Source organism: Equus caballus, chromosome 10, assembly GCF_041296265.1.
Source record: "Equus caballus isolate H_3958 breed thoroughbred chromosome 10, TB-T2T, whole genome shotgun sequence".
Lineage (NCBI taxonomy): Eukaryota > Metazoa > Chordata > Mammalia > Perissodactyla > Equidae > Equus > Equus caballus.
This window is the reverse complement of record NC_091693.1, coordinates 27,074,131-27,096,503: the sequence shown is the minus strand read 5'-3', so window position 1 is coordinate 27,096,503 and position 22,373 is coordinate 27,074,131. Positions and strand designations below refer to the sequence as shown.

General features: G+C 39.4%; 2 pseudogenes; both read right to left on the bottom strand.

Moving 5' to 3' along the window:
* Positions 1 to 4,045: 4,045 nt before the first annotated feature.
* On the bottom strand, positions 4,046 to 7,870 carry LOC100060917 (zinc finger and SCAN domain-containing protein 4-like; annotated as a pseudogene).
* On the bottom strand, positions 16,290 to 17,120 carry EQUCABV1R-PS910 (vomeronasal 1 receptor equCabV1R-ps910 pseudogene; annotated as a pseudogene).

Here is a 22,373-nt window from a genome sequence, read left to right as displayed (position 1 = left end):
CCCTTAAGAATGGCAGTCACTCAAGATCAAATAAAGGCTCTTAACCTTCCTCTGATTAAAAAGATTCTATGAGTGCATAATTGGGATTTAATTAAGAAAACAACTCTCTAAGAAAGGGATATGAAGATGCTCAGCAGAGAGTGTTTGTGGCCTGAATATTGGTTAAACCAAACTGTTTCAGGCCTTCTAAATGGTACACTAAGAACCAACACGAATCTGAGGTCTTTATGGTGAGAGTAGTGAGATATTAAAGCAATTAAGATATTAAGTACACATACAACATGCTTCTAGATCTTGGTAACATTTATATCTGGAGATTCTTCACCTCTCTTATTATTCTTGCCATTTGAAACTTGCAAACATTCAGTCACAGTTTTCTTATGTGACTCTTTCAGTTCACTAAATGGGAAAGGCGATCATCTCTTGCACTAATCAGAGAAATTTTGGACAAATACTCTTACTTACTTACATTAGCAAACTATGCCTTGAAAAGATCCCAAAAAAGTATATGAGAACAATGACTAAAGGAAAACTCAGTAGCTGTGAGTTAAACACACTCTTCTCCTGGTCCTCACTTCACACATATGGAGGGCTTTAGAGTGGATGCTGTGAGAGTCAGTGAGTTTGGTCAGAAATGAAAGATGGATTCACACAGGCTATAGGAGAAAAGACAGAGAAGAAATGAGGAATCCCTAAAGCAAGTGGACAAGGGGGACCCACTGCATCTCTCAGAAACCAACCCCCTGCCTTTCTGTCAGCAGTTATGTCCAACCCAAGCAAGCAGAACTGATTTTCAAGACAGAATTTCTTTTTGATTTTCATAATATGTTCTTTTGTTTCCCATAGCCTGACACTTATCTGGAAATAGTAGTTACTTATCAAATTGTCATTTGCTGCCAGCATGGTGGCTGTCATGTGACATCCATGCATGTATAGAAAATGAAGATCTGAGCCCTGAGATAAAGGCTTGTGTATCCGTGATCTCCTCTCTTTCTGGGAAGTGATTACCATTTACCTCTAATCGCTGAGATCACATCTACCTGAGGAGTGGAGATGATTTCTGGGAAATACTTGTGAAAAGTACAATCCCTTGAATGCTATTAATAATGTTATCCCTAAAAAATGGCAGAAATACCAGGGAGAAAACGTATCTTTAATTACTGAGATGATTTAAATATCAATAGCAGGTGAGCAAAGGACTGTGAAGTAAGTTGTGTGAAATAAGGTAATGAAGTGAGCAGACTGCATTCTAGGCTCCTAACTATCCTGAGGGTTTGTCTTCCACATGTGAGGTTTTAAAATTCCTGTGGACAGTTAAAAATACCATATTTGAGAAAAATGTAGAGCAAGAGGAGAATTAAAACATTTCCAGGGTAGTAAAGATGAACAGGGGGTCAGTGGTGTCACATTCAGACAATGGAATGTTATTCAGTGCTAAAGTGAATTGAACTATCAAACCATGAAAAGACATGGAAGAAATTTAAATGCATGTTACTAAGTGAAAGAATCCAATCTGAAAAGACTACATCCTCTATAATTCCAATTATATGGCATTCTGAGAAAGGCAAAACTGTGGAGACAATAAAGAGATCAATGGAGGTTAGCCCAGTGGTGTGCTGGTTAAGTTTGCATGCTCTGCTTTGGTGGCCCTGGGTTCACAGGTTCAGATCCCAGGTGTGGACTTATACACTGCTCATCAAACTGTGCTGTAGCAGCATCCCACATACAAAATAGAAGAAGATTGCCACAGATGTTAGCTCAGGACCAATATTCCTCACCAAAAAAATAAATTAAAAAAATAATTACCAACATTTACAAAAAAAAAGATCAGTAGTTGCCAGGAGTAGAGAGGAGGAGGGGAAGGATGAATAGGCACAGCATAGAGGATTTTTAGGGCAGTGAAAATGCACTGGATAGTATTATAATGACGGATATATTGATACCCACAGTGATATCAGTTTCCCTACATTAAACCCAGCATATATGGGGTTAAAACCAAAGCACTCATTCCCTGCTTACTCCCTGGCTTCCTGGCTCCAGAATCCACTGTCCTCCATGGAGACAGACACAGCCAAGGACAAGCACCTGCATTCACTGTCTCCTCCAAGCAAAGAGGTACAGGCTGGTGGGAAAGCTGCTGACCAGCAAGGTCACGGGCTCCCTCCTCTCTGCAAGTGTCTCAAAGCCAAAGACAGGCTGGTGGGAAAGCTCCGACCAGCAAGGGCATATGCTCCCCCTCCCCTACCTAAAACCCCAAATAAAAACCCTTCCTTTTAGCTTTTCAGGGAGTTTGGGATTTTAGCATTAGCTGCCCTCTCTCCTTGCTCAGTGCTGTGCAAAAATAAAATTCCTACTTTCTTCCACTACCCCGGGTGTCAGAGATTGGCTTGCTGCACAACGGGTGAGTGAATTCACTTCAGGTTCCATAACAATATGTCATTATATATTTGTCCATACCCATAGAATTTACAACACTAAGAGTGAATCCCAAGGTCAGCTATGGACTTTGGGTGATTATGATGTATTAAGGTAGTTTCCTCCTTGGTGAAAACTGTGCCATTCTGGTGAGTGATGTTAATAATGGGGGAGACTATGCATGTGTGGAGGCCAGATATATAAAGGAAATCTGTGTACCTTCCTCTAAGTTTTGTTGTGAACCTAAAACTCCTCTAAAAAATAAAGTCTTAAAAAAAGAAACATGTTGGGGCTGGGCCAGTGGCATAGTGGTTAAGTTCATGTGCTCTACTTCAGCGGCCCAGGGTTTGCAGGTTCAGATCCTGGGTGTGGACCTGGCATCACTTGTCAGGCCACACTGTGGTGGCATCCCACATAAAATAGAGGAAGACTGGCACAGATGTTAGCTCAGCAACAATCTTCCTCAAACAAGAAGAGGAAGATTGGCAACAGATATTAACTTAGGACCAATCTTCCTCACCAAACAAAAAAGAAAGAAATATGTTATTGCCATCATGTCCACTAACTTCCAATGCTAAACCTAACGCATGTTTTCTCAATTTAAATAGGCATTAAGTATTCGTGCTCATGTGTGCAGAGGCTATTTATGGAAGTTCTATTTAAAAACACTTCAAATGTCTATCTACAGGAACCAGGTGACTGCATTAGGGCCCACCTGCACAATAGTTTAAAATCAAACACAAAACCAGAGAATTTGAATAAAACTAAAACCTACATTTGATAGGAACAATGCATATTAACTCACATAATATTTGACTTAAACATATATGCATTTTCTCCCTCTTTAAATTGAAAAAAATCTAGAAATTATAGACAACTCTATACCAATGCCTAATTCTAGCACCCAGTTTTTGGACTCTTAATCCATTTCCCAGTATAAGAAAGCAGAATGTCTTGGGTGGGGGGAAGCTTATTCCAGGTCTAAGGCAGGAACTTTCCAAGATAATCCTGAAACTTCTTGTTATATAATGGAATCAAGGGAACAATCAAAACACTGAGGTCACTTTAAGAGGTCACAGGATTCCGCCTGAAGAAGCCACCACTGCCCAGTTTCAGTACAAGAGTAATTCCAAAGGGTTGACTCATGTAAACCAAATGCATATAAGTGATATAAAAATAACCGTAAAAGTAAATGCTGGAAGATGTTAAGGAAATAACTCATTCAGAAATCTGATAAAGGGTAAGTATCAGCCATTTTTCCTGCAATAGTGGTACAGGCTGTATTTCACATTGAGAAATCTGTGTGTGGGCACACAAAACTGGTCTGTTTTGGATGAGATTTGTGGATGTCACTTACAACATTTCCCATCACAGGTAAAGATAAAGAGATAGAGAATAAAGTAACAAAAAATAAATTCAGTTTAGAGGAGACTTCCTCACGAGAATAATTCCTTCTTCCAGATGGCGTGATGTTTCAATACTGTATGAAGTATGAGGATATTTTCACATTTGGAAGGAACAAAACCACCAAGCTCTCCAATCCAGCACTTCATTGAGCCACCATCTTCCTGGCATGGTTATTTCAACAGGGCAGGAATAATAGCTGTGACACGTATTTCAGTTTCCATGATCAAGAACTGAAGTAGTTATACCCTCGAGAGGCACTCTAGAAACACAGGAATTGTTATTAGGATCAATAATATAATTTAGAATAGTCACAAATCAAGATAGCCAAATTTCTTCCTTTATATAGGCACCAGTCTCCTTAAATGTTCACAGTAGCATAACACCTGGAGACAGTCCAGGAAAGAAGATTGGTAAATGGTCTTCTCCACACAGTGGGGGATTATCCACAGCCCAATAGTTCTCCCTTCTGTGGATGCAGCTAGAAATTTGAGCAGATTCTGCATAGCACCCCCCAGTTTCTCAGTAGGATTGAACTCCAATTTCCTAGCGGAAGATAACTCAAAAAAGTATCTGAAATAACATGCCCAGTGCACGGGCTTCTGCCTCAGCACTCCAAAGAATCGTTTCTTACTTTCCAAACCACACTTTCAAACCTGTTCTGGAAATAAGCCCTCTTCACCTCCTCATACCTGCCATCTTTGGAAGAAAAGAATGGAAAACACTTTACCATTCTGGTATCTCTTTGTCAATAAAATAGCATCCTGCAACTTACAGTCACCAGTTATATTCAGGTCCAATTTAGCTACTAATATTTCCAGTGAATTAAAGAAATGATTATAGTGTTTAAATATAAACATTCCCTTTAATCAGCTAAGGCCTATTTCTGGTTTCCACCTCTGCTCCCCACATTTTTAGGTGCCTGCACTAAATTTAAATTTAGGTGGCTGCACTAGAGATAAAGGGTGTGGACAGAGGATGGGGGGCAGGCAGGGAGCCTCCCTGGACCACTGTGAGCTGGGGTTTGTGTCCTGGAATTGGACATTCCTGGATTGTAAGGAATAAATGTAACGAGAACAGAGTCTTGAGTGGAAAGGAAAGGCTTTACTTTCTTTGCCAGGCAGAGGGAGCAAAGAAAGTGTTAGTGTCTCAAAAATTGCCAGCTCCCCATTAAGAAACGGATGGGGGTTTTTAGGTAGGGGAGGGGGGCCATGGCCTTCTCGGTCAGCATTTTCCAATCAGCCTTCCAAGGGGAAGAAGACAAAGGATTCCACAGATGGACGTCCTTGGTTGTTTATCTCCATGGTGGATGGTAGACTCTGGGAAGCTACAGTTTCTTGATATTCTCTAGACATTAGTGTTCCTGTAAAAGAGCTTCAAGATCTTGTGATTAGCCACAACTTTAGTAGGAGCCCAGCTTGAGGCCATCTGGGCTTTAACAATTTGTACCTTCTATTTGGTTGTAAAGTTATCAGAAAGTCAGAGGTTAAAGAAACAAACGTTTACATATGAGTGTAATTAAAGGCAGGGAACTGGGAATATATGCTTTTAGTTTTAACCCCATATGCTGGATTCACTGTAGGGGAAATTATATCAGGGCTGATATTAACTAAGAGTCAGTAACATAAACACCAATATTACACATTCATTCATTTATTCAACAGATATTTATTGGTCATTTGAAATGTGTCAGCCACTTTTCTAGGCACCTGACATATGTTAGTGAACAAAACTGAGAAATTCCCTGCCCTTCTTTAGCTTACACTTTAGTGGAGTGAGACAGTAAATGGAAAATATAATCAGGAAATTATAAAATGTATTCTAAACAGAGAAGTACTAGGAAATATACATACTTGTACAGAATCATATACATTACATTGGGGCTGTACCGAGGAAGCATCTGGTGTGGAGGGAACACTTTTGAAGGCAATTTTCTGGTGAGTCCTCAGGTGGCAGTGGTAGGTGGGTGACTGGCGGTAGCTTCTCTGGCAAAGGGAACACACATAGGGCTTCTCTCCCATGTGGATTCTCTCATGAGCCCAAAGGTTGGTTTTGTGGCTGAAGGACATTTCACACATGCTGCACTTGAAAGGTTTCTCTCCTGTGTGAATCTTCTGAGGCACACATAGTTCTGATGCCTGGAAGAAGCCTTTGTCACACTGGCCACAAATAAATGTCCCCTCATTATTGTGTCTTCTTTGATGCGCTTTTAACCAAGACAGATACCTAAAGATCCTAGGACACTTCTCACATTTGTGTGACTTGGAGGTTCTCTGGGATCTTTCTTGGTGTCCCCCACATGCTGAGTTTCCCTCAATGCTCTGGTGGGTAGGAACACACTCAGGGGTAACCTGGTTTGGCCGGGAGAGAAACCCTGGTCCCACCTCTATAAGGACATCTTGATAAGGGGGTCCTTTCAGGGACTCTTCCTGGGACCTGCAGGTGCCTAGACCTGCTCTTCTGGAGCTGAGTGGATTCTCCAAAGGAACACCTCCCTCTCCAGGCCCAGGCGGTTCTCTTCCTGGATGATGAGTAGGGAAGGTGTTTGATTGCCTTGACTAGTCATACTGTCATTTACTTGACAAGTTTTCAAAGAAATGTTGCCACCATTTTCATTCTTTCTTTCTTTCTTTTTTTTTTTTTTTTTTTTTTTGCTTTATCTCCCCAACCCCCGCCCCCTGTACACAGTTGTATATCTTAGTTGCAGGTCCTTCTAGTTGTGGGATGTGGGATGCCACCTCAACGTGGCCTGATGAGCGATGCCATGTCGTCGCCCAGGATCCGAACCCTGGGCCGCCGCAGTGGAGTGCACAAACTTAACCACTCAGCCACGGAGCCGGCCCCAAGCCACCATTTTCTTTATCTCCTACGAAAATAAAGAAGTGACTCAATGAAGTTGTACCCAAAAAAGAGTTCACGCAGAACATCCTCCTGGTGTCTGGGCTCCCCTCACTTACCTCGTCTTGTCTCCAGAGAATTATCTTCAGGGGTCCCCATGTTCTCTCCTGTTGGGATTCCTATTGACAACTGTTTTGTTAGATTAACGACAACTTCTCTTAAGGGCATATTCTCAGAAAAGATGGCTCCCTGTCCCTGCATGTAGACATCGACATGTTTTTTTTAAAAAAAGCTTGATCACTGTCATATACAGATCTGCTGCATGACAAAAGCCACTGTAGAAAACCTGCCTCAGTCAGGGTTTCCCAAGAGCTCTGTACTGTGGGCCCCCACACCTCTGTGTTCTGCTCTTACTCTGCTTGCATTAAATTTCGAGGTAATTTCTTCATTCCTAATGAAAACATATAAATACTAAGGCTTTCTGAGGGAAGAACCAGATCATGTTAAGGCCTTTCTCCTCATCCTTGAGGTTTCTGCCCAATTGGCAGTTTCACGGTGAGTCCTCCTACCACTTTACCAATGAAAATCAGTTAAATTAATTAATATGTTATTTCTTATATATCCCACTGAATGAATGCCTGTAAAACTTCTTTTATTGTTGTTTGCTTAGGATGGTAAAGATTCATCTTGGTGAGGAAGAGGGTGATCTGACTAAGAACTGGGTCTACAATTAACTCTTCTTTCTCTGCTTCCAGGCATCTCCAACTGACTCCTCCCTCCTTTCCGCCCCTCACTCCAGGAACCAGAACCCTCAACTTACTAAGCCAGGTGGCTTCATGCAGTCATCACTCAGGTCTGCCATGAATGTCTCCAGGTTACTGCCACTCGATTCCCATTTCTCTTTCAAAGTAGCCCTGTCACAGCATTGCCTATTGATCGTAAACTGTTCCAGGACCACTTGGAAAATAATTTCACTCTTTCTGTGCTTTTCTGGCTGCAGCCACAAGTGAAATGACTTATGGAGTCTTTGCAGTTCCTGTCTTGCATGTGAGTTATTGCCATTTTGAAAGAAGCTGTGCTGAGTGTTCTGGAACTCAGAGATCTCCTCTGACTTTTGGAGAGCAAGTCCTTGGCTGAGTTTAAAGTCTATTTCTGAACCAGGATCATTGTTGGATGGTTCACACAGAAATGAGGTTCTGAGGTCTGGCCCCATGGCCAAGAGGTTAGTTCACTCGCTCCGCTTTGGCGACCCAGGGTTTTACCGGTTCGGATCCTGAGCGTGGATGTGGCACTGCTCATCAGGCCATGTTGAGGCGGCGTCCCACATGCCACAACTAGAAAAACCCACAACTAAAATATGCAACTATGTACTGGGGGGATTTGGGGAGAAAAATCAGAGAAAAAAAGAAATGAGGTTCTGAGATCTAAATCCATTTTTAGCAATATTTCTCAGAGACTCAGTTTCCAAGATTCAGTTCTTGGAGCCCTGTGATTTTGGGGATCTGTTTCAAAACAAAATCAAGACATCTATAAATAATACTTGACATATTTTGTGATCTTATTTCAATAGTTAGGTAACAGTGAAATGTTGCATAGAGTTGATAGTGGTGGATGCTTAAAGACTGTAGGCTAGAAATAGAAGAGACATGTGTTTGATTACATCATTGGCATAGTTAGGAAACAAAGAAAACACAAATCTCAGGCCCAGATTACTTCATAGGTGAATTTTATGACACATTTTTAATAACTCTAATCTTAAACAAATTCTCTGAGAGCATAGAAAAAGAGGAGATACTTCTCTTTTAATTAAAGAGGCTAGTTAATTAATTAGCTTTCCTGATAACAAAACCTTACAAGTATAGTAAAAGCAACACTACTGAGCCAGCTGTTGGCCTAGTGGTTAAAGTTCACTATGCTCTGCTTCAGGTGCCTGGGTTTGGTTCCTGGCCATGGCACCATGCCACTTGTCTGTCAGGTGCCATGCTATGGTGGTGGCTTACATAGAAGAACTAGAAGTATTTACAACTAGAATATACAACTACGCACTGGGGCTTTGGAGAGGAAGAAAAAAAAAAGAGGAAGATTGGCGACAGACGTTAGCTCAGGGCAAATCTTTTCCAGCAAAAAAAGAGAAAGGAATACTACTGGCCAATGATTCTCAGTAGCATAGATGCAAAAATCCTAAACAAAATATCTGCAAATCAAACCCAGTCATATTTTAGGAAAATAATACATCATGAATAAATGGATTTCATCTTTTATATGCAATTTGGGTTAAGTTTCAAAAACTAAGATAATTTACCAAGTTAATAGAATTGAAAGAACACGCTATCATATTATTAGATACATTAAATGTGCTTAATAAAAGTCAGTACTCAGTCTTGAGAAAGACATTTAGTCAGCTAGGAATAGAAGGGAACTTCCATATGTGATGAAGTATTTACAAAATAACTATAGCAGAAATCATTCTTAAAAGTTTTGTCCTTCAGATTGAGAGATGGAGGCACACTATCAACTCTATGTGACATTACACTGGCACCTAATCAGTGACATCAGATCAGAAAAGATAGCAACTATTATGCATAGGTGGCCTGATTTTATTTGAAGGAAAATCCAAAATACTCTACAAATATTAGACTAGTTGAATTTAGCAAGGTGTCCAATACAAGGTCAATATTCCAAAATCAGTTTCTATATTAAGACAGGCAAATAAAAATAAAGTAAAAATTTTATCACTTCTATTACCAACATCAAATCCCTATGAACAAATCTAATGCAAGACAGGCAAGATATCTACGCAAGTAACTACAAAGTGTTAATAAATATGTGGAAAGAAAAACCGTGTTTAATGTATACAGAATTCGAAATATGATGTACATCCGAAAAAAATAAAAATTAAAAAAAAAGAAAAGCCATGTTTATGGATTGATTAAAAGTCTCAACGTTAAAGAACATATCAGTTTTCTCCAAGTTGATTTATATATTCAATGAAATGTCAAAGAAGATCTAGAAAATCTTTGTGTATGTGTGTGTGAACATTGCCAAATTGATTCTAAAATGATGTGGATATCAAAAGGCCAAAAAATAGACAAGATAATTTTTGAAGAATAAATTTGGAGGATTTATACAACTGGATGGTAGAATTTTATTATGAAACTATGATAATTAAGATGGTGTCATAGTAGCACAAAGATGCGGCAGAATAGTGTCCCAGTACAGAGCAACATGAGCACATTCACTTGATTTGTGAAAAATAAGACGCTGGCTCACTGTAATTAAATGAAGGCCATGATCAGCAATAAAGCATGTCCTCTCAGTTATTGTAAGAAAATCAAGTATGAGAAAAAGTAGAGAAAAGTGAAAACAGAAGAGAGAGGCTGGAATCCATATGAATGACCCCTGAGCTGACAACTCCTACATCAGGCTCAGACGTCTGTCTGGCCACTCCAGCTATAGCACCATGTCAGTCCAGTGATACGTTCCCTAGGAGACCTTCCCTCATCACCTTGCCTGGGTTTTTTCTCCATTAAGTTAGTCTTCCTTGTTGATCTGTGTGTTTCTAATGTGAAGGCCAGTACAGATGAAATCAAGTTTGCATTAGTCAATATTTATTTCTACTTGCAAATCACATTACCTGGGCAGCTATAGGTACAACACTTGGAAGATCAAGTTTTTGTTTTTGTTTTTGTTTTTGTTTTAGGAAGATCAGCCCTGAGCTAACATCTGCTGCCAATCCTCCTCTTTTTGCTGAGGAAGACTGGCCCTGAGCTAACATCCATGCCCATCTTCCTCTACTTTATATGTGGGATGCCTGCAACAGCATGGCTTGCCAAGCGGTGCCATGCACGCACCCGGGATCCGAACCAGCGAACCCCAGGTGGCTGAAGTGAACATGCGAACTTAACTACTGCACCACTGGGCTGGCCCCAAGGGCAGGGAGTTTTGTCTGTCATGTTGTCCACTATATTATCTATCAGCAGTCTACACAGAACCTGGCACTTGGTAGGTCTTATTCAGTATGTGTCAAACTGAAATGAATATTCTAGCAAGAGAAAGTGAAGCCTCCCAAAATGATGTGCCAGCAATAGTGAGGGAAGAATCAGATTGGATGAGAGGCTATTATGGAGGAGCTATTCAAGAGACTCAGGCAACTGATAGATGGGCGGCTGGCTCTGTCCCAAAATCACCATAGAGAAATTAGAAGTTAGAATTCGGATTCCAGAAACGAGCAAAGCCCTGTGAGAAAACTATGGGGGAAACCGAGGCCTGGCTTACACTAGTCGGGGTGCAAACCATAGGCCGCAGGGAAGGGAGGACTTGAGACAAGCGCTTTAACCTCTCACCTAAATCACCTTGGGGCAGCTGCTGCCTCCTTCACTTCTCCCGGTCTTCTGATGCTCGAATAGATGGTGATGTCAAGAGGATTTGAGGGTTTGAGCAAGTCAAGCTGACCAGTGGCCCCTGGGCTGCCATATCCCTCCCTCTCATCTTGCAGACTTTGGGGACTACACTAGGGTTGGACACGCCTCTGCTCAGTGCTCCTCCTCCCTAGGCAAAACCGACCAGCAGGGCCACCTAGTGTGGAGGGAGCTGGGTCCTGACCCCCTGGTCACTGTAACTCAACAGAGTGCATGGCTGAACTATGTCCCTTCCTCTACGCACATAGGAGATGGAGGATTTAACACACCCCAGGGAAGGTAACTAGAGAGGGAAGACGTGTACACTCCACCACCAAAATCATATTAAACAACACATCCTGTTTAGAATGAAGGGGGGGAAAGAATAATGAAGAAATTAAAATAAGCATATAAAAATAATTAGGGAGATAAGGGGGAAAAAAGCCACCAGAAACAAGAAAGTATGCTAAAAAAAAATAGAGAGGAGAAAATATTAGTCAGGAAAGATGAAAGTCTAAATACAATAAAAAGGAAGATGGAAATATTTTTTAAGTTAGTAGCAAGGTAGAGGAGAATACCTAAAAATCAAAAGAAACAAAAAGGAAATAGAAGGCACAAAATAGCTTAAAATATACCCTGCCATAAGAGGACATGCTTCTTAAACTTTGTGTCCCTAAAAGCAGCCCTTTGTCTCTAATTGGCATTGAATAATAATTGTGTAATAAAGAAAGATGACAGAAATAGAGGTAGCACAACATGGTTATGAGGGATCTGAAGAGGAAGGAAACAAAATTGGGAGGACCTGGCGAGAGGTGTGTCAGCGGAGGGAGCGGCCAGCCGGTGACAGGAAAGGCCACGAGGTTTTTAGGCTGAGGAGCCCTGGTGCATGTGGTGGGAGACAGGTGAAGAGGCTCTGGGATCAGGAAGGAAGATGTAATGGTGGGCACGGCAGGGTGTCTGGGGGGCTCAAGTTGAGGAAACCTAATGTTTGCATGTCTGGACATTAAACTTTGAAAATGCCTGAATTTCATCCCAAATATCATCTTGGCTCTACTAAAATTAGGATGGTCTCTCTCCTCTCTTTCTCTCTCTCTCAATTCTCTGTCTCTTTATTTATATTATTTTTTCCTATCATGCTTTTATCCCAGGGTGTCCATTAAGACACATTTTATGGTCTTCACCATTTCATTCTTCAACTCTTTAATTATTGTTTGCTTATTCACGTATGACATATATTATGTGCTGAATCTATATATATATATATATATATATATATATATATATATATATTTTAAGATTTATTAAGATGCCCATAGAATTGCTCACACTTTTTTTTTTTAAAGATTGGCACCTGAGCTAACATATGTTCCCAATCTTTTTTTTTCCTTCCTCTTCTCCCCAAAGCCCCCCAGTACATAGTTGTATATTATAGTTGTGGTCCTTCTGGTTGTGATATGTGCAACGCCACCTCAGCATGACCTGATGACTGGTGCCATGTCCACGCTCAGGATCCGAACCAGCGAAACCCTGGGCCACTGAAGAGGAACGCATGAACTTAACCACTCAGCCACAGGGCCGGCCCCTTGAACATATTTTTTAAATGAATTCACATTTTTACACTTGTACTGGGGTATAATTGACATATATTAAGTTACTTATACTTAAAATGTTCAATTTGGTATATTTTCTTATATGTGTACCCTTGCAAAAATATCCTTAAAATTAAGATAATGAATGTATTCACTACTCCCCAAAACCTCCCCTACACCTCATCTCCAGGCAACCAGTAATCCACTTTCTGTCACTATAGAGTAGTTTTCATTTTCTAGAACTTATATAAGTGGAATAAAACTGTATGTACTACTTTTTGTCTGGCTTCTTTCACTTAGAATAATTGTCTTGAGATTCATCCATGTTGTTGTTCATATCAATAGCTCATTCCTTTTTATTATGGAACGGTATTCCAGTGTACGGGTATACTACATTTCGTTTATCCTAATGGTGGTGGAAGAGGCAGAGAGTTTACATTCAACAGGCTTGAGATACGATTAACCAAAATTTTGTAAGTGAGGAAGAAAAGCTCTTGGGTCTCTTTTCCAGGCATTCGTTATGATGAAGTGTGGAATCTCAGCTTTGTGTAGAAGGAATGGGGTCATTGATGATGGCATCATAGTGGAGTCAAGAGAACAGAGATCCGGATGTGGTAAAATAACTGAGAGGGGTGGGAAAGATGGGAATTTGGTACAATACATATGGTTTTTTGTTCTCTGGAAATAAAATGAAGTTCAAGGTGTCATGTAGATAAACTACGCAATACTTCCATAAAATTGTGATCTATCACGAAATTATAAAATTACAATAACATCCTTAGAGTAAGAAGAGGATAGTAGTTGGATAAATAAAGAGAAATAATGTTTTCTCTGATAAAAATTTGAAAAAAATAAGATCATTCATAAGTTTGCAGTAAAAGGATATTAGCAAAGACAAAAATATTTTAAATTTAGTTAATAAAAGTTGATCATTACAAAATAAGAATAAATTCTCTTGGAGGACCATTAGCTGTTAAATCTTAATAATTTAAGCTAAAATTAAACATTGGGAAATGTAAATTTTATTAAATAAATAATGTATTTTAATTGAATATTTACTAAATTATTTGTAATAGGTAGAGCTAATCATTATGCCCACCTGACTTGGTTTTGTAAAGCTCCTTCCTTACACTTAAGGAAAAAGTTCATTGTCCTTCCTGATCTTGGGAGAATTGAAGTAACAGAAATAAGATCCTCTTACAAAATAATCCATAAACATGAACACGATAAATGTTTAAAGAATATGTGAACTTTTTTACTAAAATAGAATTGATAAACCAAGGAAATGTGGAAGCTTTAGACTTCAGTAAATTAAGTTCAAACTTTTGGTGAAGTAAATAAAATATTATGTGCATTATGTAGGATATGTAACCCAAAACAATAGCATAAAATAACTGAGGCTTTCAGGAAAAATTTAGTCTACTAAAAACCCTCCAGAAAGCATGAGTAGCCTTAAATAACTTGAGAAGCATTTTTCCACCTTGGAGAAATTCTGCTCCCACTGGCAAGAGCTGTTTCGAACCATCAGAGACAATTGTGGTTGTCATAACTGGATGGTGGTGCTACTGGGGTTTAGTGGGTAGAGGCCATGTATGTTGCTCAACAGCCTATAATGCACAGTAGAGCCTCCCAAAACAAGGGTCCATCCCCAAATGTCCATAATGCCTGGAGAGACTGGCTGTGCCATGGTGCCCTGGCAACCTTGCACAGATCCACATAGTTCATGTAGGAAAGCCTCAGTTGCAGAAAAGTGTTGGCAGAAAACCTTGCGACCCTTCCAAGAAGGAGCTGTCACAGGCCATTTCTAACCCATATCCCTATCTTGTGGATGCCATGGAGTTGTTTTTCTTCTGCCTCCCTGTGTGCCTTCTCTTATTGTACAGCTGAAGACTGGAAAACCACTTAGCTGTAGTCTAGAATGGACTCCTCAATGACAGATCACTCCATTGCTCATTTGTTTATCAGACTACCATCATCTGGTTTCTTTTTTTTTTCTCCTGCTTTATCTCTCCAAAATCCCCCCGGTACATAGTTGTATATCTTAATTGCAGGTCCTTCTAGTTATGGCACGTGGGATGCTGCCTTAACGTGGCCTGACCAGTGGTGCCATGTCCGCGCCCAAGATCTGAACCTGTGAAACCCTGGGCTGCTGCAGTGGAGTGCGCCAACTCAACCACTCAGCCATGGGGCCAGCCCCTGGTTTCTTTGATTAGGTGTCATCCCATGGTAAAAAGGTGGTGGGGAGCTGACAACATGCTGGCCTTGCTTAAGCTGTCTGTGTAAGTAATAAAGTCTAAATTAAGGTTTTTTGTTGCCTCCTTATTGGTGAAATCTATGGCAAAGTGGCAAGCCACCCTAGCTTGCTGCTTGGAGACTCCTTGACTGCTCAACTATGCTGAAGTTAAGAAACCCTGGACTAGAACATAACGGTTTACTGGGGAAAAAACAGCTTTTACTGTGGATCTAAAAATAAGGAGTAAAAGGAAAACGAAATTTAAGTTCATTTAATGTTTTGCCTTTTGGTGTTGCAGGATAAGGAATAAATATATGAAAGTTAATCTAAGTTCACCATTGCAAAATGTAAATACACTATCTTTAAATTGTAATTAACACTAAAGCATATAACCTTAGAATTTAAATGTTTGGAAAATATGAATTTTTATAAAAGACTTTACTCCAATTGACTCCGTAAATCACTTACAATAAGCAGAGCTGATGATGTCATTCTCCTAACTGAACCCAGTCACTGGTCTGTCATTTCTTAGGATGCAGTTTCCAGTTCTATACCTATGCTATAGCATCTGACAGAACCACATTCCTCATTCTCCTCTTTTCACTCTTCCCTCACTATCAATATCCCTAAAACATTGGATTTCTAAAGTTCTTTGGGAGCTCTACATGCCTTCCCATCCATGCATCAGTTCAGGCAATTTTCCATCTGCCTAAAGCACCCAGCGTTAAAAAAATTCAAAAATATTTTTCAGGTGAAAACGTGGAAAAAAAGAACACATACACAATGGAACCCAACTCTTTACTCTTTCCCCCCAAATCAACATTGCATTATCTCAAATATGTCCAGAGTTCCCACACTGAATAGCACAGCACAATGAGACAGGTTAACTTTGTCTACTGGTGTCGAGGGATCATTCACAGTTCCATTCTGAGGGGCAGAAATGCAGGGATATCATTGTTCTTATTTATCATAGAATAACAGAGTGCTAGTCTGATTATAGGCATCTAAGATTCACTGGAAATATTTCTTTAATGATTGATAACTGATCCAACTGCAGAGTTAGAAAATATAGATGTTTAACCAGATTGTGAAAACCTTTTTCCTTGCTTAGCAGGCACAACAGAACCAAGAGGCGCATGTATCACTGGTGATGACCACAAAGAGCCTGAACGCTGGGAAACATGAAGACACCAGAACGAAAGTGTGCACCAGCCACAGCTTGGGTTTATGATCAGGGCCAAAGTGTCAAAATGGAAAAGTGAGGCTTGGCCCCGTGGCTGAGTGGTTAAGTTCGCCTGCTCCGCTTCGGTGGCCCAGGGTTTCGCTGGTTCGGATCCTGGGTGCGGACATGGCACCGCTCATCAGGCCACATTGAGATGGTGTCCCACATGCCACAACTAGAACGACCAACAACTAAAATATACAACTATGTACTGGGGGGATTTGGGGAGAAATAGCAAGGGAAAAAAAAGAGATTATATGTTTAAAAAAATGGAAAAGAGAGTAAAATGAGATAAGATTAGCTCACCAGGACCAGGATGGTGTGTCTGGCTCTAGCCTTGTGGGAAGGTCTAGGAGAAAGTCTGTTGCTGTAAATGTGTTGGACTCTCTGCTTGTGCCTGAGCAGGAAAAAGCTCATGGAGCCACTAGCCAAGACAATGAGTCCCCAAAATATTACATCAATAGAGAAGAATATGCCTCCATGTACTGACACTAAAAATCTGTCTGGAATGGGTGACACACAGCATCCATAAATTTCCTCCATACTCATGCTTTTGCTTTTCCTTGGGCCTGTAACATTCATAGCAAACAAAGTGTTTAACACAAGATGCAGGATCCAACAGAGGAAACAGCAGAGCCAATGCACTTTGGGGATCTCATTCTGAACTCCATCTACCTAGAGATACTGGGGCAAAGCTTAATGGCCTGGAAAGTACTGAGCAGGCAGATAGTGCTGAGGGAAACTCCTCTACCCACTCTGTAATAACAGAAAACACGTTTACATCCAGCATCACCCAGGAAATATTTTAACCCAAAGGCTGCCATTGTCTGAGGGATCCCTTTAGAGAAAAGAACAAAGTTGTTAGCTAAGGCCATCTGACTAAGAATCAAGTCTGTGGGTCTCACCTCAGGTTCAGTGAGCAAAGTAAAGATGTAAAGCCAAAGGAGTAAAGAATTTCCAAGGATCCCAGCTCCATTCTGAGTGAGGAAAATAAGACCCAAACTTACATTAGTAGAAATCATTTCATCAGTTTAGAGGGGATGTGAAAGGTTACTCTTATCTGTATCACAGGAACCTAGACACTAAAAAAGAAAATTGAGGAGTGATGTCAGCATCACAATGGTGTGAGTTGTCTCTCCCATTCAACTTAAAAAGTAGGACATCTATAACCCAACAAAGGTTCCTCAGCATAACACACCAGGATGTCAGAAAGATCTATACATCTGTACATGTGAAGGTGACTGGATTGGACCTCATGGAAGCGCCAGAACTGAGGAAGTAGCACTGGTGGTGCCCAAGACTTGGGGGTTTCCAGGAACAGTGGTGGCAGCCATGACCCCACTGACCAGGCAGCTGCAGTGGTGTCTGTGACCCTGGTGATCCTCTGAAAAATCACGGTAATGTTGTATCACAAAAAGAAAATGACAGTTCTCCAGCAACCAAACTGAAAGTCATGGAAGATTGGGATCTAACTGATGGAGAATTCAAAATAGCTGTTATGAGGAAATTCAATGAGCTACAGAAAAATTACGAAAGGCAATTTAATGAATTCAGGAATGAAATCAATGAACAGAAGGAGTACTTTACCTAAGATATTGAAATTTTAAAAAAGAACCAAACAGAAGTTCTGGAGCTCAAGAACTCTATAAATGAGATGAAGAAGACATTGGAAATACAGCAGATCAGACGGAAGAGAGAATAAGTGATCCGGAAGAAAGGGATCTAGAAATGATTCAGGTAGAAGAGGGGAGAATTATTTTCAAAAAGCGAAGAAACTCTAAGAGAGCTATCAGACTCCATTAGGAGAGCCAACATAAGAATAATGAGTATACAAGAAGAAGAATGAGGCAGACAGGTTATTTAAATAAATAATAGCTGAGAACTCCCCAAACTGGCGGAAAGAACTAGACATACAAGTCCAAAAAGCTAATAGATCAACATACTATTTCAATGCATAAAGACCTTCTCCAAGACACATCATAACAAAGCTGTCAAAAGTCGATGAAGAAAAAAAATCTTAAAGGCAGCCAGAGGGAAAAGGAAAGTAACCTACAAAGGAATCCCCATTAGACTATCAGCAGACTTCTCAACAGAAATGCTACAGGCCAGGAGAGAGTATTCAAAGTATTGAAAGATAAAAATTGCCAGTCAAGAACACTCTATCCAGCGATATCCTTCAGGCATGAAGGAGAAATAGAGGCTTTCCCAGACAAACAAAAGCTGAGGGAGTTCACCACGGCTACACCTGCCTCAGAAGAAATGTTGAAAGGAGACCTCCTACCTGAAATGAAAAGACAAAAGTAGACAAATATTTGAGTAAGGAGATAAACACACAGATAGAATTTAAAAACTGTAACTATTTTAGAATAGGGTGTTAAACATTTAGCATAAAAGTTAAAGGAAAAAAGCATTAAAAATAAGTATAGCTGCTACAATTTCATGACAAATTCACAGTATAAAAAGGAATAATTTGTGACAACAAAAATATGAAAGGAGAGGAAGAAAATGACAGAACCTGTATAGGCAAATGAAGATAACTTGCTATCAGCAGAAAAAGGACTATTTTATCTATGAGATGTTTTATACAAACCTCATGTTAACCACAAAACAAAAATCTAGAGCAAAGACACAAAACATAAAAAAGGAGAATCTGAGCAAATCATCATAGAAAACCTCATTAAAAAGATAGACAGAAACACAAGGAAAAAGAAACAATGGAGATACAAAACAGCTAGAAAACAAAAGATAAAATGGCAGTAGAAAGTCCTCATATATCAATAATAACCCTAAATATAAATGGATTGAACTCACCATAAAATGGCACAAAATGGCTGGATGGATTAAAAAACAAGACCAAGCTATATCCTGTCTTCAGGAGACTCATCTCAGGGCCAAAGACACGTAAATACTCAAAATGAAGAGGTGGAAGATGATACTCCAAGCAAAGAGAGCAGGTGTAGTCATACTCATATCAGATAAAATAGAATTCAAGCCAAAAATGGTAACAAGAGACAAAGAAGGTCATTATATTATGATAAAGTGTGTTGAAGAAGATATAACATCAAGAAGACATAATAATCATAAATATATACACTCCCAACATCCGAATGCCAAAATATATTAAGCACATACTAACAGATCTTAAGAGAGAAATACACAATATAATAATAGTGTGGGACTTTAGTACCCCACTATTAGCAATGGATAATAGATCATCCAGACAGAAAATCAACAAGAAAACATTGGAATTGAATCACACTTTAAAACAAATGGACTTAACAGACATATTTAGAGCACTCCATCCAACAGCAGGAGAATACACATTCTTCTCAAGTGCACATGGAGCAATCTCTGGGATCAATCATACGATAGGCCGCAAAACTAATCTTAGCAAATTTAAGAAAATTTAACTCATACCAACTATATTTTCTGACCACTATGGCATGAAATTAGAAACCAACAAGAGGAAAGTGAGTAAATTTTCAGATATGTGGAAACTAAACAACATACTTCTAAACAACAAATGAGTCAAGGAAGAAATGAAAAGGGAAATAAAAAATTATCTTGAAGCAAATGAAAATAAAAATATAACATACCAAATTTTGTGGGATGCAGCAAAAGCAGTTCTGAGAGGAAAGTTTATAGCAATAAATGCATATACTAAGAAATTAGAAAGATCTCAAGTAAACAATCTAAGTTTATACCTCAAGGAACTAGAAAAAGAGAAACAAATTAAGTCCAAAGTTAGCAGAAGGAATGAAATAATAAAAATCACAATGGAAATAAATGAAATAGAGACCAGAAAAACAATAGAAAGGATCAACAAAACTAAAAGCTGGTTCTTCAAAAAGATACACAAAACTGACAAACTTTTAGCTAGACTAAAAAAATAAAGAGAATATTCAAATAAATAAAATTAGAAATGAATGAGAAAACATTACACCTGATGCTACAGAAATACAGAGAATTATAAGAAACTACTATGAACAATTATATGCCACAAAATTATGTAACCTGGAAGAAATCAATGCATTTCTAGAAACACAACCTACCAAGACTGAATCAGGAAGAAATAGAAAATCTGAACAGACCAATAATGAGCCAAGAGATCGAGTCAGTAATCAAAAATATCCCAACATAGAAAACTCCTGGGCCAGATGGCTACACTGGTGGATTCTACCAATCATTTAAAAAAGAATTAATTCCAATCCTCCTCAGACTCTTTCAAAATATTGAAGAAGAAGGAACACTTCCAAACACATCCTATGAAGCCAACATTACCTTGATCCCAAAACCAGATAAAGATACCACAAGAAAAGAAAACTATAGACCAATATCCCGGATAAATATAGATGCAAAAATTCTCAACAAAAATATTAGCAAATCAAATTTAAGAACACATTAAAAGAATTATACACCATGACCAAGTGGTATTTATCCCTGGGGTGCAAGGACGGTTCAACATACACAAATCAATAAAGGTAATTCATCACATCAACAAAATGAAAAATAAAAATCACACGATCATCTCAATAGAAACAGAGAAAGCATTAGATAAAATACAACATTCTTTAATGATAAAAACCCTTAACAGACTGGGTATAGAAGAAACATGTCTGTACATATTAAAGGCCGTATATGACAAATCCACAGCTCACATTATACTCAATGGAGAAAAATTGAAAAAGTTTCCTCTGAGGTCAGGAATAAGACAAGGCTGCCCACTCTCACCACTCCTATTCAATATTGTACTGGAAGTCCTAGCTAGAGAAATTGGGCAAGATAAAAAAATAAAAGGCATCCAAATTGGGAAGGAAGAAGTAAATTCTTGCTATTTGCTGATGAGATGATCTTAGATATAGAAAAGCCCAAAGAATCAATTAAAGAACTGTTGGAATTAATCAGTGATTTCAGTAAAGTGGCAGGTTACAAAATCAAATTATAGGAATCAGTGGCATTCCTTTACACTAATAAAGAAGCATAAGGAAAAGAAATAAACTATCCTAATCACAATAGCATCAAAAACAATAAAATACTTATGAATAAATTTAACAGAGGAAGTGAAAGATCTGCACAATGAAAACTACAAGACTTTGCTGAAAGAAATCAAAGAAGATGCAAACAAATCGAAAGATATCCTGTGTTTGTGGATTGGAAGAATGAATATTAAAATGGCCATACCGCCCAAAGCCATCTACAGATCCAATGCAATCCTCATCAAAATACCAAAGGCATTCTTCACAGAAATACAAGAAACAATCCTAAAACTTGTGTGGAACCACAAAAGACTCTGAATAGCCAAAGCAATCCTGAGAAAAAAGAACAAAGCTGGAGGTATCACACCCCTGATTTCAAACTCTACTGCAAAGCTGTAGGAATAAAAACAGTATGGTACTGGCACAAAAATAGACACATAGACAAATGCAACAGAATAGAGAGCCCAGAATTAAATCCTGACATATACAGTCAAGTAATACTCGACAAAGGTGCCGGAGTCCTGCTCCGGCTGAGTCCAGGTTCCTGAGGGAGGGACGGAGTCAGCGCAGTGAGGGAAGAGACGTGAGACTTGGGTTGGTGTTATCAATTCCAACTTTACTGCGCACAAGTGTCGTTTTTATATTTTTCAGGATTAGTACAGAAATAGCTCTGCAAATATTCTCAGAGAGATAAGGAAGTAAAAAACGAGCACAAGAACATTTGTTAGCATTCTATTCTATAGAGCATAAGGTTAATGATCGTCTTCTCCACAATTAACTATTGTTTGTTGTCTCTAAGCTAAAAGAGATAGGTACCTTGACATCTGTTGTAATTCATGGTAAAGTTAAATCGAGGAGAGAAGGTCCAGACCTCCGGACAGGACAGCATTCCTCTGTTTACATCCTGGGGGAGCCACTCCTGCCTCCCTCAATCATTTACGCCCGCCGTTAGTGTAGATGGTTAATGGGAACAAAAGGCGACTCCAGGGTATCTTATCCCCAGGGCTATTTGCGTTCTCAGCGGGTAGTTAAACACCTTTACATTCCCGCGCCCCTTAGGGGGTGAAAGCACTCGTTTGTCTTTCAGGAGGAAGGGCTAATAGTCCCTTGAGCACACTGCCCGGAGAAAGTATCATTTTGTTAGTAAGGTAAGGGGCTGAAAAGCTAAGCTAAACTGTATATCTTCAAGAATAAAAAGCAGAAACAAGTATAGTCATAACCTTGATAGAAAGCATGCATGCATTTCAGAAAATATCAGGGATGTCAGCCAGCCTTTCTTCACCGAGGGGCATCCCTGCA